The sequence below is a fragment of the Corvus brachyrhynchos genome, unplaced genomic scaffold, assembly GCF_000691975.1.
Source record: "Corvus brachyrhynchos isolate BGI_N302 unplaced genomic scaffold, ASM69197v1 scaffold18, whole genome shotgun sequence".
NCBI classification, from domain to species: Eukaryota; Metazoa; Chordata; class Aves; order Passeriformes; family Corvidae; genus Corvus; species Corvus brachyrhynchos.
Window position 1 is genome coordinate 5,589,762 of NW_008246064.1, and position 16,668 is coordinate 5,606,429.

General features: G+C 42.4%; 1 long non-coding RNA gene across 1 annotated transcript in view; it reads left to right on the plus strand.

The window, feature by feature from the left end:
- LOC108449746 overlaps window positions 1–13,183 on the plus strand; it is a 15,515-nt gene extending 2,332 nt beyond the window's left edge. Inside the window, exon 2 of the long non-coding RNA XR_001866024.1 lies at window positions 7,937–13,183. This is a non-coding gene — a long non-coding RNA (uncharacterized LOC108449746). The remainder of the gene's footprint in view (window positions 1–7,936) is intronic.
- Window positions 13,184–16,668: the final 3,485 nt, after the last annotated feature.

Here is a 16,668-nt window from a genome sequence, read left to right on the forward strand (position 1 = left end):
CAAGGGCTCCCCCGAGCCGCCCCCCGCGGGGCCCCAGCCCGGCCGTCCTCCCCTCCGTCTTTCGTTCCCTCCTTCCCGAAGCCGGAGCGGAGGGAGCGGGTTCGGGGTGCGGATGCTGAATCACGAAACGGGGTGCACGGACAGAAGAGCAGCGCGGTGACTCGTGCTTGGGGCGGGCAGGTTCGGTAACTTCGCCGGACTTGCAGACGTGGTGGGGAGCGATAGCCCCTAGGGTGCGAGTAGAAACGTCCCGAGAGCCGCGCACTGAGCGTGTCTCCAGTGGCTTTTAGGTTTCTGTTTGAATCCCAGTTGATAAAATGGCTCGGGGTATCACACAGGTACAAAGAGGGAAGAAGGGGTTGACGTTAGTCGCGCTTTTTTTTTTTTTTTTTTTTTAAAGTAAAAATAAATACAAAGCAATCCTGACCCTAACAGTGTTTTTCCTTCCCCAATTTTTCACTTGTCAGTGTCAGAATACAAAATTAAAATGGTATGCTGTGGCAAATACTACTTTTTCTGACCTTTTTCCTCAGAACCATTTCATAACATAAAACCTTTGTTGATTCATTTTCTAGGTTTGTAAGTAATTAAATTAGACCTTTGTGACATTTTCATACAATGTATGAAATACATTAGAAAATAACACATTTGTCTCCATTTATGTATGTATGAAATTATATAAAGCCATCCCTATTGTTCAACCACGCAAAGAGCACAGCTGGATTGTTGGTATGGCTTTCTTGGCCCTATCACTGAAAATGTACTCATTATGCCAAATAAAAAAAAACATCCCAAGTTAAATATTTGTGTTATGAAGTCTGCAAAGGACAGCATGGGAATACTGCTCATACAGTTCCAGATATGGGATTTTAAGGTGTTTACATGTCTGACAGAAGAAAGTGGCTTTGAATTTTGTTAACTCAGGCCAGTTAGCGTAATTTAGATGAAAATATTTAATGCTATACAGGCCCAGGCTTGGGTGGAGTAGAGAGAGAAAAAGGGCAAGGAGAGGGGAGGAAAAGGCTGCAGCCTCTGCACAGTGGGATCACTGGTGTGGCATTTGCTGGAGTTGCCAGGTTGCCATCTGGTCTACTAAAAAAAATGGCCATCTCCTGGAACACTGGCTGTGCATGTGCAGATCCAGTGCACATGCGCCACGGCTTGGGTGAGCCTCGGATGTGTCAGAGCCACTCTGCATGTGCAAATTGATTGGAGCTGAGACACGTGAGCACACCGTGGGCTCTCATCAACTGCTCGGTGTGTGGGGAATAGCTGCCACATCCCACGGCAGAAATGCGTCCGGCGAAATTGCTGGGTTCACCTGTCCATGCGTGGTTCATCCAGTCCCCCCATGGAAACATTTTTTAATACCTTTAGATCACCTGCGAGTGGTCAAGCTTTGGGATGCATGTGTTATACAAAAACTTATGTATAATTTAATTTTTTTTTCTTCTTTTGTTAATGCATCATTATATGTATAGATATCTAACACGATATAAAATGGGAGTGGAGGCAGGCTGAAGTCAGCTTTGGTGTAGTGTGGTCTAGCACAGGAGCAAATTATGGGACTTGGCCTATGAGTTCTGCTGCTTTGCCTTATCTCCTTACGTGTCCAAACACAGCTGGGCAGGTCTGTGCTGTGAATGGCTGGGGCCACTGCTGTGGCAATCAAAGGTGTGAAGAACTGTGTAGGACTGAGAGAGACTCGTGAGCAGGAACCTGAAGCGGAGATGGAATTGTAGGAAACTGTATTTGCTGGCATTGTCTATCGCTCGGAGAAGGCAGAGGGACGAGCTGGGAGACGTGTCACCACACATAAATCCCGTGTGGGAGTGCTTTGTTGATTCAGGATATTTGAACAGTTCTGTCAGGAAAATTTTTATGTTTATACCTTGGCCACACTAACCACCACATTATAAATTATCACTGTCTGGAAAAACACACATTTTTACAGCAAATATGTAATATTGAATGAACAGGTTGTCTGCTTTACTGTTAAGAGATCCTCTAGTTCACTGTAAACTAACTCAGGTGAGCTGACACACCTGCTTTTTTCTTTACTTTCAAGGGCAGACAGCATTGAAACTTTCAACTAGAATTTTACTTTATATCTTTCCTTAAAATAAACATTTCTGTAGTTTTGGAATTGTTTCTGAAATGTGAGACCCTTGCAGTACTGACTAAACAAGGCATGCTAGCAGTTTTAACTTCAAAACATCTTAAATTGTCCCAATGTGCTTAATAAGAGATACTTTCATAATAGAAAAAGTTGAAGACAGGATGTTGTCTTAAATCAGCTAGTTAAGGAAAATGATCCTGTTACAATTAAAGGAAAATGATGACTGGAATGTAAATATAATTTTGCCTTTATACAACTAAAGTGATGTATGTAACATAAATAATAAGAAAATTATTCTGGATTCTCTCAGGAATGGGATCCAGATACTTTCTGTTTTATGGCATTAATTCAGAACTCTGCCAGTTTAATGAACATTCATCACTCTACATAAAGCAAATAAAAGTTTAATTTTTGTTCTCTTCGCACTTTTATTGCCATTGCAGAAAAGTCCAAGTTATTTATCACAAAGGCTGCATTTAAGCTACATCAGCAACATACTAATATTTCGGATGTTCAGTATATTGAACCACTTTGTCTTACCCTATGCTAAATTGATAATTGTTAATTGACTGGGTTCAACATCTGCTTACTTCAGTGTGCTGCTCTGAAAACTGTGGAGAGTTTGGTGCTGCTGCACATCCTGTATGGTTCTCCCTGTAGTAAACTTCAGGATGAAGGTGCAGGGGCAGTTGAGTGCAGCAACCACATCAGCTGCCCGTGATATTTGTTTTACATCTGCATTTATATTCACCCAAGTAGCTCAAAAATAGCCACATTACCAGGTTTTTTTCAGTACTAAAAAACCAAGCCCAAGATAATTTAAAAGAGTTCTAGACAAAGCCTAAATCTAGTGACAAAATCAGGATTACATCATACAAATACGTGACTTCTAGTTAATTTGTACTAAACTTGGCTAGACTACAAAAAATGTTAGCATATGTTAATTGTCGTATGCTAACCAATGTGTTGTGGAAGCCTAGTTTTAAACTTGAAATGTTTGTTTCTTCTTTTCATCAGTTTTGCTTACTTGTCATCTCGTGGATCTGCTTTACTTTAGGCAGCAGCACAGCCTGGGTAGTGGGTATGGCACACACATACCCTTCCTTGAGCAGTGGGGCCTTTCCCAGCAGTGTGGGGAGATGCTTTTTGCTGCAATGCTGGGGAAAAAGCCTCGCTTCTCGTCCTGAGCAGCATTCCCAGACAGCTGGGATTGAATCCCAGTTACCAGGTGCTCTGGAGCAGTGGACAGATAGTGTGGAGGTCCAGTTTGTGTAGAATCCATCTAACTGCTCTCTTTGGAGGCATTCACAGTCCGTGAGCAAAAAACACTTTGTTCTAGTTCTTTTCTCACCTGCTCCCCACTGTGAAACATCCTGACTTCTGTTGGACGACAGCTCCCCCACCCACGAACGGATCCAGAGTTTGTAGGAACGTGGGGCTAACCCAGGCCAGGCTCCCCATCCCTGCCTGCTCCCCATCCCTGCCTGCTCCCCCTGATCAGTTCAGTGTGTGCTGAAGGCAGCGGTGCCCACGCTGTGATGGATGTGCTGCCTCACACCTTTACACCTCAGCCTCACCAAACCCTAAGGCCTTTTCATCATATTAAGCTCCTTTGACTGGGCTAATGTGACTGAGAAACACACCTTTTTTTATCCATTAAGATGAGGCCAAAAATGTTAAGTGCTCAAGATGCAAGCCCCTAGGGCTTGTCTATATATCGAGTTATTACACGTGGAGGCTTTTATCTTCATAAAAAAATGTTCTTTTTGTGCACGCCAGAGTGTGAATTTAAAACCAGTAGTTGTAGTATAACCCTCATGCAAACTCACTCATTCTGGCATCTTCTGGCTTTTCTTTCTTTTTTTTTTTTTAGATTAACTCTAACTTCTTTAATTCATTTAAGTGAAATCAAAAAAAGGTACTTGGAGTGAGTTTGTCCACATGAGGAATTATGCTCGCCTGCCTCTGGTAGTAGTATTAATAATACCTTCCTATGAGGAGAAGCTTTGTCTATTAGGAATGTTAATTTTGCACATGTTTGCACTTTTTTGCATTTGAATCATCCTATTTTGACAAGTGGTAGCTGAGGCACTCTACTGAAATTCATTAAGTTATTCCAAACTGAGGCCATGATCCTGGGGATGCTAAATTAGGCAGATAAATAACTAGATGCATAAATAGGTTCACTGAAGACAACTACCTCCTGAATAAAGTTTGGTCTGTCTTTAAACATTTGCAGAAATGCTTAAATTCTTCCTAAACTAGCAATTTATATAACTTTTTCTTAGAAGAAACAATGAACTGTGCTATGTTATGTTGTATTTTTTTAGCATCCCTGTGAAGTCACATAAAGCATCTACAAGTTACTTAGGAACTTCTCTTCCATTCTTTGTGATTTCCTGTCTGGTTTACACATTTATGAAACTGTAATTTTATAAACATTAATATTTTTTATTTTTGACATCTATGTGGTGGTGAGCAGCAGAGAAATAATCTTTTGTGACATGTTATTAATTGCATGGGGGTTTTAATCCAAAATGGTAGAATGCTAATAGTCTGAGTAAAATGAAATTAATACCTGAAACCAGTATGTGCTAAACCGTGCAGATTGATGGAAAAACCCCAGAGCCAGCAGCAAGAACCCAGGGCAGTAGCTGGCCCCTTTGTGTGCACCTCTGGGGAAAGACAATAGATTGCTGTGAAGTTGGGATTTCATCATGCAGAAAGTTAAATAAATGTCTGAGCAGTGTTTGCTGTTTGCAGGGGTGGTGCGTTACACTCAGATTACTTAACAGAAACAATACAAACCTGGCCATGAGATGGGGGAAAGGATTTGTTTGTATGCAAGTATGTATTGGGTTTTTATTCTGTACAGCACCTTGTGCACAGGGGTCCTGATTCCTTATCTGAGATATTGGGTGCTATGATAATAGGAATTTAAATACTGTTTGTAGAAATAAGCTTGCCATAGGTTGCCAGTTTTGCAAGAAAATAATTTCTGTCCCACATGGGATGGCCTGACGTTCAGTGGAGTTGTTATAATGTGGGAGAGGCCTTGGGTTGTAGCGAGGTAAACACCTGGACACAGGTGCCCAATCCTGTTTACAGCTGTTTACTTCAATAACATTGCATGTCTGAGTAAGAAGGGCAGCGTTTGGCCTTTGGTTTTTGAAGTTAATTGCAGACCATTAATGGGGACATGTCACATACATGAGCTCCAGACAGAATTCAGTCCTTCACTTCTTTAATAACTAATTTTTTAAACCAATTAGCTACATACCCCTATGGAAACAATAGCAGAGCCTCCACAGCCAGGACTATAGTGAGATTCTAAATTACATATATAATAAAGGTTGTGCATGTGTTTTCTGGCTGAGAACCATGTTATATTTCAGCCTCAAGCAAAAATTTTCTCCAAGCCATAGCCCCTCAACAAAAACACACTTTTTAATGAAAGTCCTGACACCACCTTAATTACAGTGCAGCTAACATTACCATCATAATCCCATTTCATCCTTAGGCGAGGAGAGCATCCCTGGGGGCCTGGCTGCTAGTGACCAGTTTTACAGAAACAACCTTTTCCCCAGTGCATTTTTTAATTTAACCTGTGCTGTGCTGCTCGTGGGGAAGATGCATGTGGAGCTGCTCGTGCTCATCTCCCCACGCTCCTTGCAGCCCTCCTGGCATTGCTGGAGGATCAGCCAGCCCTGGCCCAGGTGGATCAAGCAGTACCCAGGGATGCCCAGCCTGCAGCCACCTCTTTGGCTTCCCCACACCTTTGCCTGTCTCCTGTGGGAGCCCAGCAGGAGCCAAAGTTCATGTCCAGCACCTTTGTACCACAGGGGTTTCACCCTGACACTTTCCAGCAGCCCCCAGGCTGCCTTTCTGGTTTATCCCAGTGCCCAGAGACAATCCCCTTTTTTGCTGGCCACCACACTTGAGTAAAATCCTTGCTTTGGATCCAGTAGTGCAGGGGGGAAGGCTCTCCCAGTGGCAGCCCTAATCCAGGTGGGTGAGGACAGAGCTGTTTGGAAAGCAGGGCTGTGCTGTGCCCAGCAGTGATGCGTTCATATGAAGCAGCCATCAGTGTCTCCAGGCTCTCACAGTGTTTGGGTGGGTAAGTAAAAAGTGACTAGTTTCTCATTACCGTGTCAATTCAGCGCATAGATTTTGTGTGGGGACTGCAATATTGACAGGACAAGTTTGCAAGGCTGTGTGAAGCTGGGTTATTTTCCTACCAGAAATTCCTACCAGAATATATATGTACATGTATAAGCACAAAGGTATACTTATGGTTCTTACATTTTTTTTCTTCTGCCTTCTTAAGTCAAAGTAATAAATCTGTATGATCAAAAGAGTTGGAATAATCAATCTCTCCAAATTGATCTGAAAATCCTAGCTAAAGGCTAGAGGGAAATTAAACATAAGGTGTTTTGTTCTCTCTACAACATTGTCAAGTACAGTACAGTTTTCTATTATGGGACTCCTAGAATTCTTACGTACAGAGTAAAATTATGCAGCTGAGATACTGTCTCTAAAAACAAGCCAAAGCCCTCTGTCTGCTGGGAGGACGTTTCTGTTATCCTGTTCCCTTCTATTTAGGTTCTCATATGGTGTTAATCACCATGGTATCTTACAGCTTTGTAAAAATATAGTGCACCATATGTGATAAATCACTAATATTAAGAATGAAGATGCTGGATAAAAATACTTTTCCCAAATCTAAAGCAGAAGACATGCAGTAATGGACATACCCAGACAAGAGCCTGAGTAAAAGGAGCATGAACACAAGAGATGGGGTCAGAATCATTCCTTAGGTGATAATATTTCATCCAGTCACTATTAGTGAGTGTGAATGGCACACTCATTCCTTTCTTCCCCAACCTGTGCTACAGCTCACTAAAGCAGGGGGACTATGTCCAAGCCATCTTCTGTTCCCTCCTTTGCACTGCAGACCAGTGCCTGCCTTGTAGTGTTCAAGGGCATCAGTCAGAAGAAGATAATTTGCCAAAAACCACAAAGTAAGCTTGTGCATTTGTTGCTAATTAAGCGCACAGATAATTACAATCCAAACAAAAAGCAAAATGAGGGACTGTACTTCCATTGGAAAGAATGCACTAGGAGTGGTCCTAAGTTACCCCCCAACTGGTAATCTCAGTTACATATTTTGTAATGTTTTTTTCATTTCCCACTTAGTTCCAGCCAGACCTGTTTTCTATTTATATTGTTAAGTGTCAACACATAAATAATTTTCTCTGTTGTATCCCTCACTACTACATTCTTTTTCTTGATAGAATAGCAGAAGTAATTATATTTATAAATGGAATGCCTGTTTTGCCTAAGTACCACATATAATTCCCTTCTGTAAGAGGGTTTTTATAATTCCTCTAAAAATGTCTTGGCAAGGATCAACCCACCAGTTGGTAGTGTGGATCCAGCCTTTAGGAACAGAACTCGGGATTCTGATCCCTTTGGCCAACAGGCAGGAGGGCACCACAGAAAAAAATGCTCTTGTTTGTTTGAGAGAATGATGCTATTGAATATGTGCAGTTATTAAATACCCAGAAAGCAAATTCACTGAGAATTGCTTCCCACCTGTGGATTCCTCTGTTCAGCACAGAATTATTTTGGCAACTGAGGAATTCTTCATTGTGGATGGCTGTGGGAAGATATTAATCCTGTTCTTCAAGTAAGATGCATTCACTGATCTACTAGACCTGCTCCACCTCTACTGTTTCATATTGTGAGAGGAAATCAAAGGAATCCCGAGTGAAAGGATGAGTAATCTCAAGTCATTCTTTCTACCTTCTTTTTCAGCAGCTTTCTGCAGACAAGTTCAGGTGTCCCGTGCTCAACAGGAGTAGAGCAGAAGGAAATGTGTTGTGAGTTCTGCATTAAGGGAAGTTCAGTTTTCTATCTCTGGGCACTCCTTAAGAAAACCTCAATCATAATCATTGTATGGGGATGGCAGATCCCAGCCATGGACAGTTCACAGCTGCTTCACTGGATGGAAGAGCAAAAGGCCTCCTGGATCTGATCTGCAGTACAGGAGGAGAAAATCAGAATTACCTTACTTTCTTGCTGTCTGTATGTGCATGGGTGTTCTTTCATTATAGTTTCTCTAATATTTGCTCTGATTAAAGGTTATTCCAGGGCACCTACAAAGCAGTGAGCCATCCTATTCCTACAGATGTGGCAAGCTTGAAGAATGTTGTATTGGAGCATGCAAATCCCGTGTCCTGTGTAGTTTGGGTGCTGAAAATATAGATGTCTGTGTGGGAGAGATGTGGGTGATGTAAGACAGGTCCTTGGCCTTGGTGTAAAGAATGCCCAAACCTGTGGTGTCTCACAGAGCTTGAGGCACGACCCTGCAGTGTGGTCAGCATTTCCATGGGTACCTCAGCTGCTGGAGCTTCCATTACCGAGTTTTCCCTTTTGTATGATCAGCAGAACCAAACACACGCTGCCCCTGGAGCTCAGCCTCTCCCAGTCCGGCACCTTCAACACTAATCAGCTTAAACAGAGGAGTTTCACTGCCGCATCAGTGACTTGGCAGCCGGCACATTGGCGTCTCCATCCCTGCAGGAAGGGGGTCCTGAGCTAGAAAGGCAGCGATGTCACGTCCTTAGCCACTGCAGCAACATCCAGGAAGGCCGTGAGCACGAGTCCCTGGAGAGCTGGGGCTGCCGTGGCCTACTTTATGCAGATGCTTTGGGCACGCTGGATCCCGCGCCTCCAACAGCGTCGTTCCAGCAGTGTCAGCTACAGAATCCATCAAACTGGGAGTGCTCCTGGGTGGTTAGCCCTGGCTCTGTTCCTGTCCTCTTGGTAAGTTTGATTTAGCTCCTTTACAGCTCTGACTCCATAAGCTGCAGCCTCTGAAGCACAGAGAAACCCAAGTCCATTTCCCACTCCCCTGTACATTTATTCAGAGGCCTCTCAGAAGTTTTAAACTGTAGTCTTTCCTTTTCCCTGTGTACCCCCTCTAAGGGTTCATGTTTATTTAAGATTTAACTTTATGAGCAGTTTTCTTTCTCTCAGTATACACAGTTCAGATCTGGTCTGTTCCCTCAGCTTTTGCATTCAGCTGGTTTGACTGATTAAATATCGCTGATTTACTGGTATAATTTAGCTTGTCTGAAGGGAAGGAAGATTGATGTTGGCTGAAATAAAATTCTGAGATGCCTATAGAGAATAAAACTCCTAGATTTTTGGATTGCTGTTTATTCAAAAAAGCGGACAGAACTGTGACTTTAGATTTTTCAGAAATGCCTCCATTATGTCAGAGCTCCTAATTCTTTGAGTCAAGTCATTGTGGTTAGCCAATCTTGTTTTCTGTCTCTGTGGTAAGATTTTACATCCAGAAGGCTAACCTCAATGCTCCCCCACGAAAGCAGGCAGGGATGACAAAGCATTTCCTTCTTTGACCTCTGTAGTTGAGTTTGTAGAAAGATGAAATCTATTAAATCAGACCAAATGCCAAATCACCTGCATGAAAATGAACGGGTCAAACCCTGTTCCTGTAGCAGTATGTGGAACAAAAATGTACTGAAACGTTTTTAAAAGTAATTTCTCTTCTAAAATTGGGTTTTTTCCCAAATTCAGACTATGAGCTATGAAATTCTCTCATGCTTGTGAGTTAGATGTGGTTATGTATCATGTCAGAGTAAACTTGAGGTTATTAAAATTTTCAAATTGTGCATACTTGTCTTGAGTTTTCTGAGTTTGTAATGGTTTTGGGGGGAACAACTGTAATATTCTGATTTGTTTATATACCTGCTGGGCTGGATCCCTTCTGCTGTGACAGAGGGGCTCCAGACCCTCGGCACCTCCTCTCAGTCAACACAGGGGCTGTGTCTTTCCTTCCAATTAGCAACATAATCATCCATGAACTGAAGAACTCTGTCCCACCCAGATGGGTCTGAAGCTGGTTTAATGAGTGGAAGATATATAATATCAGCATTATGCCATATAAAAACCTCTGGCTTGAGACCATGAAATTCACTTGTGCACTCTGCTTGTACCCCTGGTGCTGTGCAAAGCAGCTGAAGCGAACTGGCCATTTGGAGCAGGCTTAGCTCCTACTTTAAATCCTAGGATTATCATGATGGAGCAGGAGTTTTCCCTGTGCTGGAGCTGCCTCCTAACTGGCCACTCTGCTGCCCTGCCACTTTCAGATCAGTGACAGATCAGACCAGTGACAGCAGGTCACAGGACCAAGGAACCTGCCACTGACAACCCTTTTCATGTGGTTGGAAGGACTGGTGACTGCACAATTCCCTCAAACTGGAGCATTTCAAACAATAAAAGCACGGTTTGGGAACTGCCTCTGATAGCGGAGGGACACCTGACCACTTTGTCACTGCTGCCACTTTGGCTTCACTGAAGACTGACCTGAATTCTTGATCTGGCCAGTCTGTTGATCTATAATCACAGTGATCCGTTAATTACTTGGCTTAATTACAGCCAATTTATTATAATGAAAGGTTTAACTATACCTAGCTTTGTAAGTTTCCATGTTATTTTTCACTGAGGTAATTTTCAGGCATAAAAGATCCAACATGCAGTGACTTAAAACAACCCATTCCACAAAGATTGTGGAGTTTTACTGGCAAATACAATATTCTCTGCGCAGGCAGTAAATATCAGAGCCATGAGAAACATCCTGTATTCTTCACACACACACATCACAGGGGACTGGAATCCCTCTCAATGCTGTTTTACCCCTGCACTCATGACCTGGACTTCCATAATTCCTCTTTGCTGTGATATTAGCACCAGGTGTACCATCAGTACACCTACCTTTTCATGTAATCTCTGATAGAGACATGCAGTTAGCAAATGGCATCAGGTATTAATGCAGAAGTGACCTTTTAATGTCATGCACAGATACACGAAGAAAGAACTGCCACTGAAAACTTCTGATTAAAGATAAAAGTAGACAGCCTGTAAAAACATTAAGATAAAAAGTAAATCCATTTGCCCTGAGTTTCCCCTGCTATCCTACCTCCTACTCTAAATTGATGTTGTCAGCACTCATGATTTTATCACAGGTCTTGTGATGTTTGATGTTTCACTTACACTCCAGCTACTACAGTTGTGTAATGAGGTTAGAAACTCAGCTTTCCTCTTTCTTTAATTTAAAGTAAGTTTCTAGTCCTAATGGTTAGAGTATAAAGCTTGCAAGTGTGACCCAGGTGCACCCTAACAGCTCAAAAACCAGAAAGCACAGTAAAAGAGCTCCACATTTATCATTTTACAGACGGGCTTGTGATTTTGAGGGTCAAACTGTAGTTCTTGAACATTTGGAGCTGGCAATAGCAGCTTGGAAAAAAAAGTGCTTGAACAAAGTCCCACACCATGTTGGATTTTCCAGGGAGGCATGGCAGTCATTATACCACAGTGATAATTCCCTTTTCAGACATGCACATTTTCCTATTTACTTTATGCACCATCTCAGGGCTCAGCCCCAGCCTGGCTGGTCTGGAGGGGATTGTCCTGGTGTGTAACCATTTGCTTGATGTTGGAGGGCTCGAACTGCTCGTTGTGCTGACACAGAGGAGAGGTTTTGCAGCACTCCTTAGTCCCCACAGACTGGCAGGTTTGTGCATAAAAACCTGTAAAACCAGGAATGTTCTGACTTCCAGTCTAGGAAGTTGATCTGCCTTTCGTAAGGCTCCATCAAGAAACCAGGAATACCCCACCCCTGCCAATCCAGCAACAAAGGGGCAAAGAACCAAACAAATGCAAATATGGAAATGCAGTAACACTGAAAACAGCTGGCTTGACTAACACAGTGCCCAAAATGTGCCAAGTGCAGGTTTTGACGTACAGACCAAAAATACTCAGCTGTTGGTTTTGGAGAAACCAAGCTTCCAACAGCAACAACTCAGATTTGAAGGAGGCACCATATTTAAATGGTGTTCCAAATTATCAAAGACTTCACAGTATATCACTAAAAGTATGAATTCTACCTAGAACTGGAGGGGTATCCAAAGCAATGATCGGAGTCTGAGTGTTGTGCGGGCACATTGGTCAAAACTCCTCTGCAGTCACAGACTGGTGGTGCCAAATGTCCCTCTGTGCTTGCCCTAAATGATGGTGTCATCCATTCTGGAGGTGGCAGAATTACAAATAACAGTGACAAAATCTAATTGCAAAGAAAAGGTGGAAGTCCGTGAGACTCAAATTCTACCTGAGTGTACAGAATACCAAGGAAGGTTTTATATTTCACAAATATAAAAGTGTGACAAACTGAAATTGAAGAATATTTTCAAAGAACTAAAGAAGCTCAACTGATCCTACACTGCCCGTTATTAATTTTGTCCCGGAATTCAGCAGTAATTTCCATGTGGTAATTTCCATGAGACTGACACTTTGCCTCTGAACTGCTTCCCTTGTAAAAAGCTGAAGAAACCATTATTGACTCTTGAGCCCTTTGCTGAGTGTTTCAGAGGGCACACACATTTCTGTGCATCACAAACCACATTGTTTAGGCCTATGGACTTACATTTTTTTATCTCTAAGTTAAAGCGCTGTGAAAAATCTCATGTGTGTATTCTTCAGTGGTGTATTCTTCAGTTTTAGGGACTTCTAAATAACTTGGAAAAGGATATACAAAGCATCAGAAGGGTCTGCATCTTTCTTATATTAGTTTAGGTGAAAAGGAACTTTCTTTTTAGTGTTTTCCAGCTTCTTTCTAGCTCTATTATCTGTAATTACTTTCAAACATACCCAAATCATCATCCCTGTACTGAAATGAAACAGTCTCTTACTCTCACCTGTGCAGGCCTGTGGTACTGGGATAACAACGTCAGATGTATTTTTGAAATCTAAAATGAGTAAGGTTTAAAAGATTTTCCCACCTGTATTGTCCTTGCTTCCATGGTACTCTGTGGCAGGACTCCTGCTGCTGTGGCAGGACAATTAAATGCTGGTTGTTGATTTTTAAATAACAGGAAGTGTGTAAGTTCCTTGTGGTACCTGTGTAGATAAAGCTGTGTTCAAGCCACTGATTTTAATTTGAAACTCCACAACATATGAATTAAAATGCTGGTATTGCTGTCCTCTGAGTCTGTCTCCTTTTCTCCTCACTAAGCATTAATTATTGTGGTCTCGACAGTCTGTTCTGCCCTTTTTCTTCTCTTTCCTCCTCCCCATTCCCCCCTGTCACTCCCTGTGGCTGGGGAGTCTTCCCAGTAAACAATCCTGTCCATCTCCCAATAAAGGGCCATCAGCCAACACATTCTGGGCCTAAATTCATCTCATAAATATTGGTACAGGCTTGAATAAATGCAGTCCTTCAGTTAATGTACTAGATTTCAATGGAATTACATGGGGAATTAATTTTCCTCTGTAGTCTGAAAAACAATAAAATAGCAAAATGTTTAGAATCCATGGCTTGGCTTTCCAAACTGGATGAAGGATGGTTCTGCCCATTAATGAAGACAGTAGCAGACTCCTGATGGTCATGCCTTTTCTATACCAACACATATTTTAGGCTTTACTGATACAAGGCCTGAAGGATCTCTAGGTGGCAGCTGCCCTGACATCAGCCTGTGGACCTGTCTGTGTAATGTCAGGTATTTCAGTACATGTCTGTAATTCCTGCTACATGTAACAGCACATATTTTGGGATGTTTCTGTCTTTGGATCATAACAAGACTTTTCATTTGTGTAGCACTTTACAAAGAGGTGCCAGCAGCAGCTCCTGGGGTCAATGTGACGAGGTCCAGCAGAATGTGAGCAGCTGGCCTGGCGTGTGCTGCCGTGTGTAGCACTTGTTCACTCCCTGTGCCTTGTGACTTGCTCTGTACCCAAGCAAAAAGCTGAATATCAGGATATTCCAGTACAACTGGATGGGAAGTCACACAAGTAAAGGACTCATGATGAACTTTTCAGCTAAAACTTCATACCTTTTTTTTTTATTCCATTTATTCATCTCCCATCTTTTCTGCCTGCGTATTATACACTCCTCTGTTTCTTTACCATCTTTTCCCCTGTTGCTCTGTGCCTTTTTCTTCCCAGATGAAACATCCCTCTTTTTTCCGTTGACTGCCCTTTGTAGGTTCTCTCCATATAGCCCATAATTTCTCTCCCTCACCTCCCCCACTCATCCCACCATCTTGGGCAGGAGTGATTGAAGGCATGGAGTCTGAAAGAGCAAACCAGTCTCTAGAGAGAGAAACACTGCAGATCATTATCTTTCTCAGTCTGTTAATGGAGAAACAGAAAATATGTGAAGTCAGCTGATAACATAATAAATGTGTAGATGAAAGTCCTTTTGCTGCAAGAAATACCATAAATATAAGGTACCTACAAGTATTTGATCTGAGCCAAGTCCTCCTTGACTCTCAGTATTCCCATTCCAGGTCCATGTATAGCTGATGTCTGTAGGAACACACTGGAAATCCACATCTGTACATTAATTAGATGAGTGGGGTTTTAGCATGGAAGGTGCAGGAAAACATTTTTTCTCTCTTCCAGTGTGGTCAGCACACAAATTACAGTAGTTTTCATGGTTATTGACACCATGATAAAACTGATCTGCCCAAGAGCCTTTTGCTGACTCTTCATGGATTAGTTAGGTCAGTTCTCACAGTGAAAAGTGTTTGAACTGTAGCTTTACCATTTCAAATCATTTTCTAACTGCTCTCTGAAAATAGAAGAAAAATAAGAATACAATAGTTGAGACCTCTTATAAAATCTTCCTAGAGGAGTCCAAGGATACTCACCATTGGTCTCAATGGAGCTTTCACACATCCTTGAAAGGAATTCATTAAGCTGGAAAAGCTGGCTAGAAACCAGTCTTCCTATAATGTCTTCCATAATTTGCTCCAAGGGACACATTTATAGTCACTCAGCCTTTTTTATAGATCTTGTGCAAGATGAAGGGCTGGGTCACAATTGCAAGACTTTAATGAATAGATGTTTGTTACATGCCACAACCCAAATAATTTTTCAAGCATCTCAGCACTGTGCAGTCTTTTCAGTCTGGACTTCCCCAAGGATATGGGATAGGATGATATCTGCAGCCTCTGCAATCACAGGGAGATAGTGACTGGTTTTGTTCCTTCTTCCACACTGACCCATTGAGGTGCAGAGAAAAAAAAAATTAAGCAACTGCAATTTCTACCCTTGATTTTGTTTCCCGAAGATTTAAAGATTTCAGTTATTTCTCTCCAGGCTTATATGGAAACAGATTACAATAGAAAGGCTCCTCCAATTCACAAAATTTCACTGAAATTTTTAGTATGTATCAGTCATGGCCAGATCTCAGGATAACATTCTGCTTTTCAAAGAGTCCCGAGATCTTCTTCATGAACTCTGTTTAATTTTATGACAATTGTCTGTCATTTCCATTCCACCAAATGCTGTCATTTTTGGGTGTGAAGCTCATCAGAGTTTTAGAATAGGGTGACCTTTGGTTACCAAATACAAATTTAGTCAGAAACTTCTAATCCGAAGGAAGCACAAATTAAGAACTAGCTCCCTTCCTAATTCTCCTTATCTTTCTGGTAAGAAAACTGGGCACATGGAGACTGGACTTCATTGCTGGACATTTTCCACCTGGCCACAAACATTGGAAGTCATGTCTTAGCATGGTAAACCAAGTAGGTGTTGCACAAAGAAACACTGAATGTGTTTGTATATTGCACCAGAACCAGCCTTGAGTCACCATATTGATATACAAAGAATCAGATAGTAAACTTTTTATTAACAGCCAGGAATTTCTTTTGAAAATTATTCTTTTTTTGACATGCCTACATATGGGCTGAAGGATGCTGGTACTGTTCTCCTTCTATCAAAATAGGATAGAATGTGTGACTGTGTTCTAGAAAAGTGTTACCTTTTTTAACAGATTTATAATTTTTTAATGTCAGACCACCACAGAGCTTTCAAGCGATAGCTGCTGGCCAAAACTACATTAGGAAAGTGCACGTTATGCTCCATTTCCCTCAAAGATGGGGAGGTAAATGTAGGCAATCTGGACTGGGAGGGCCAGAGCAGAGGTAAGGACCCTGGCTCCTACTGGGATCTTCCTGGGGCTGCTGCTGGATTGACCCGTGGCAGCTTCAAAGAAAGGTAACAGAACCTTTCCTGGAATTAAAAATCCCTTGCTTTCATGCCTGTATCCATATCTAAGAAAAAAATTGTGTTACTGGAGAGCAGTAGCTGTGCCTCAGCTTTCCAGGGCAGCTGTTGGGCTCTGTGCAGACAGACAGAGGCTTCTTCTGCCCCGGCCTCTCAGCAGGAGTGTTGGCTTGGGCACTGAGCCACGCTCACACAGCCCCGTGGCTCCTGCACAGGGGCTGGCACGAGGCCGCTTGGCTCGGAGTAGGGGCAGGGTGAGCTCACATCTGTCTGCACCTGTCTGTGCTGACAGAGTTAAAAATGGGGGTGGAAAAAGAAACAGGAGCAAACCTAAGAGGAGCACCTCTGAATTCACCTTGCACTGGCAGCCTGAGTGCTCGAAGTTGGGGGTCCTGGTGTGCAGCCACACATGGCCAGAGCTGCTGGGCTGGATCCTGTCTCTGGGAGAGAGACAG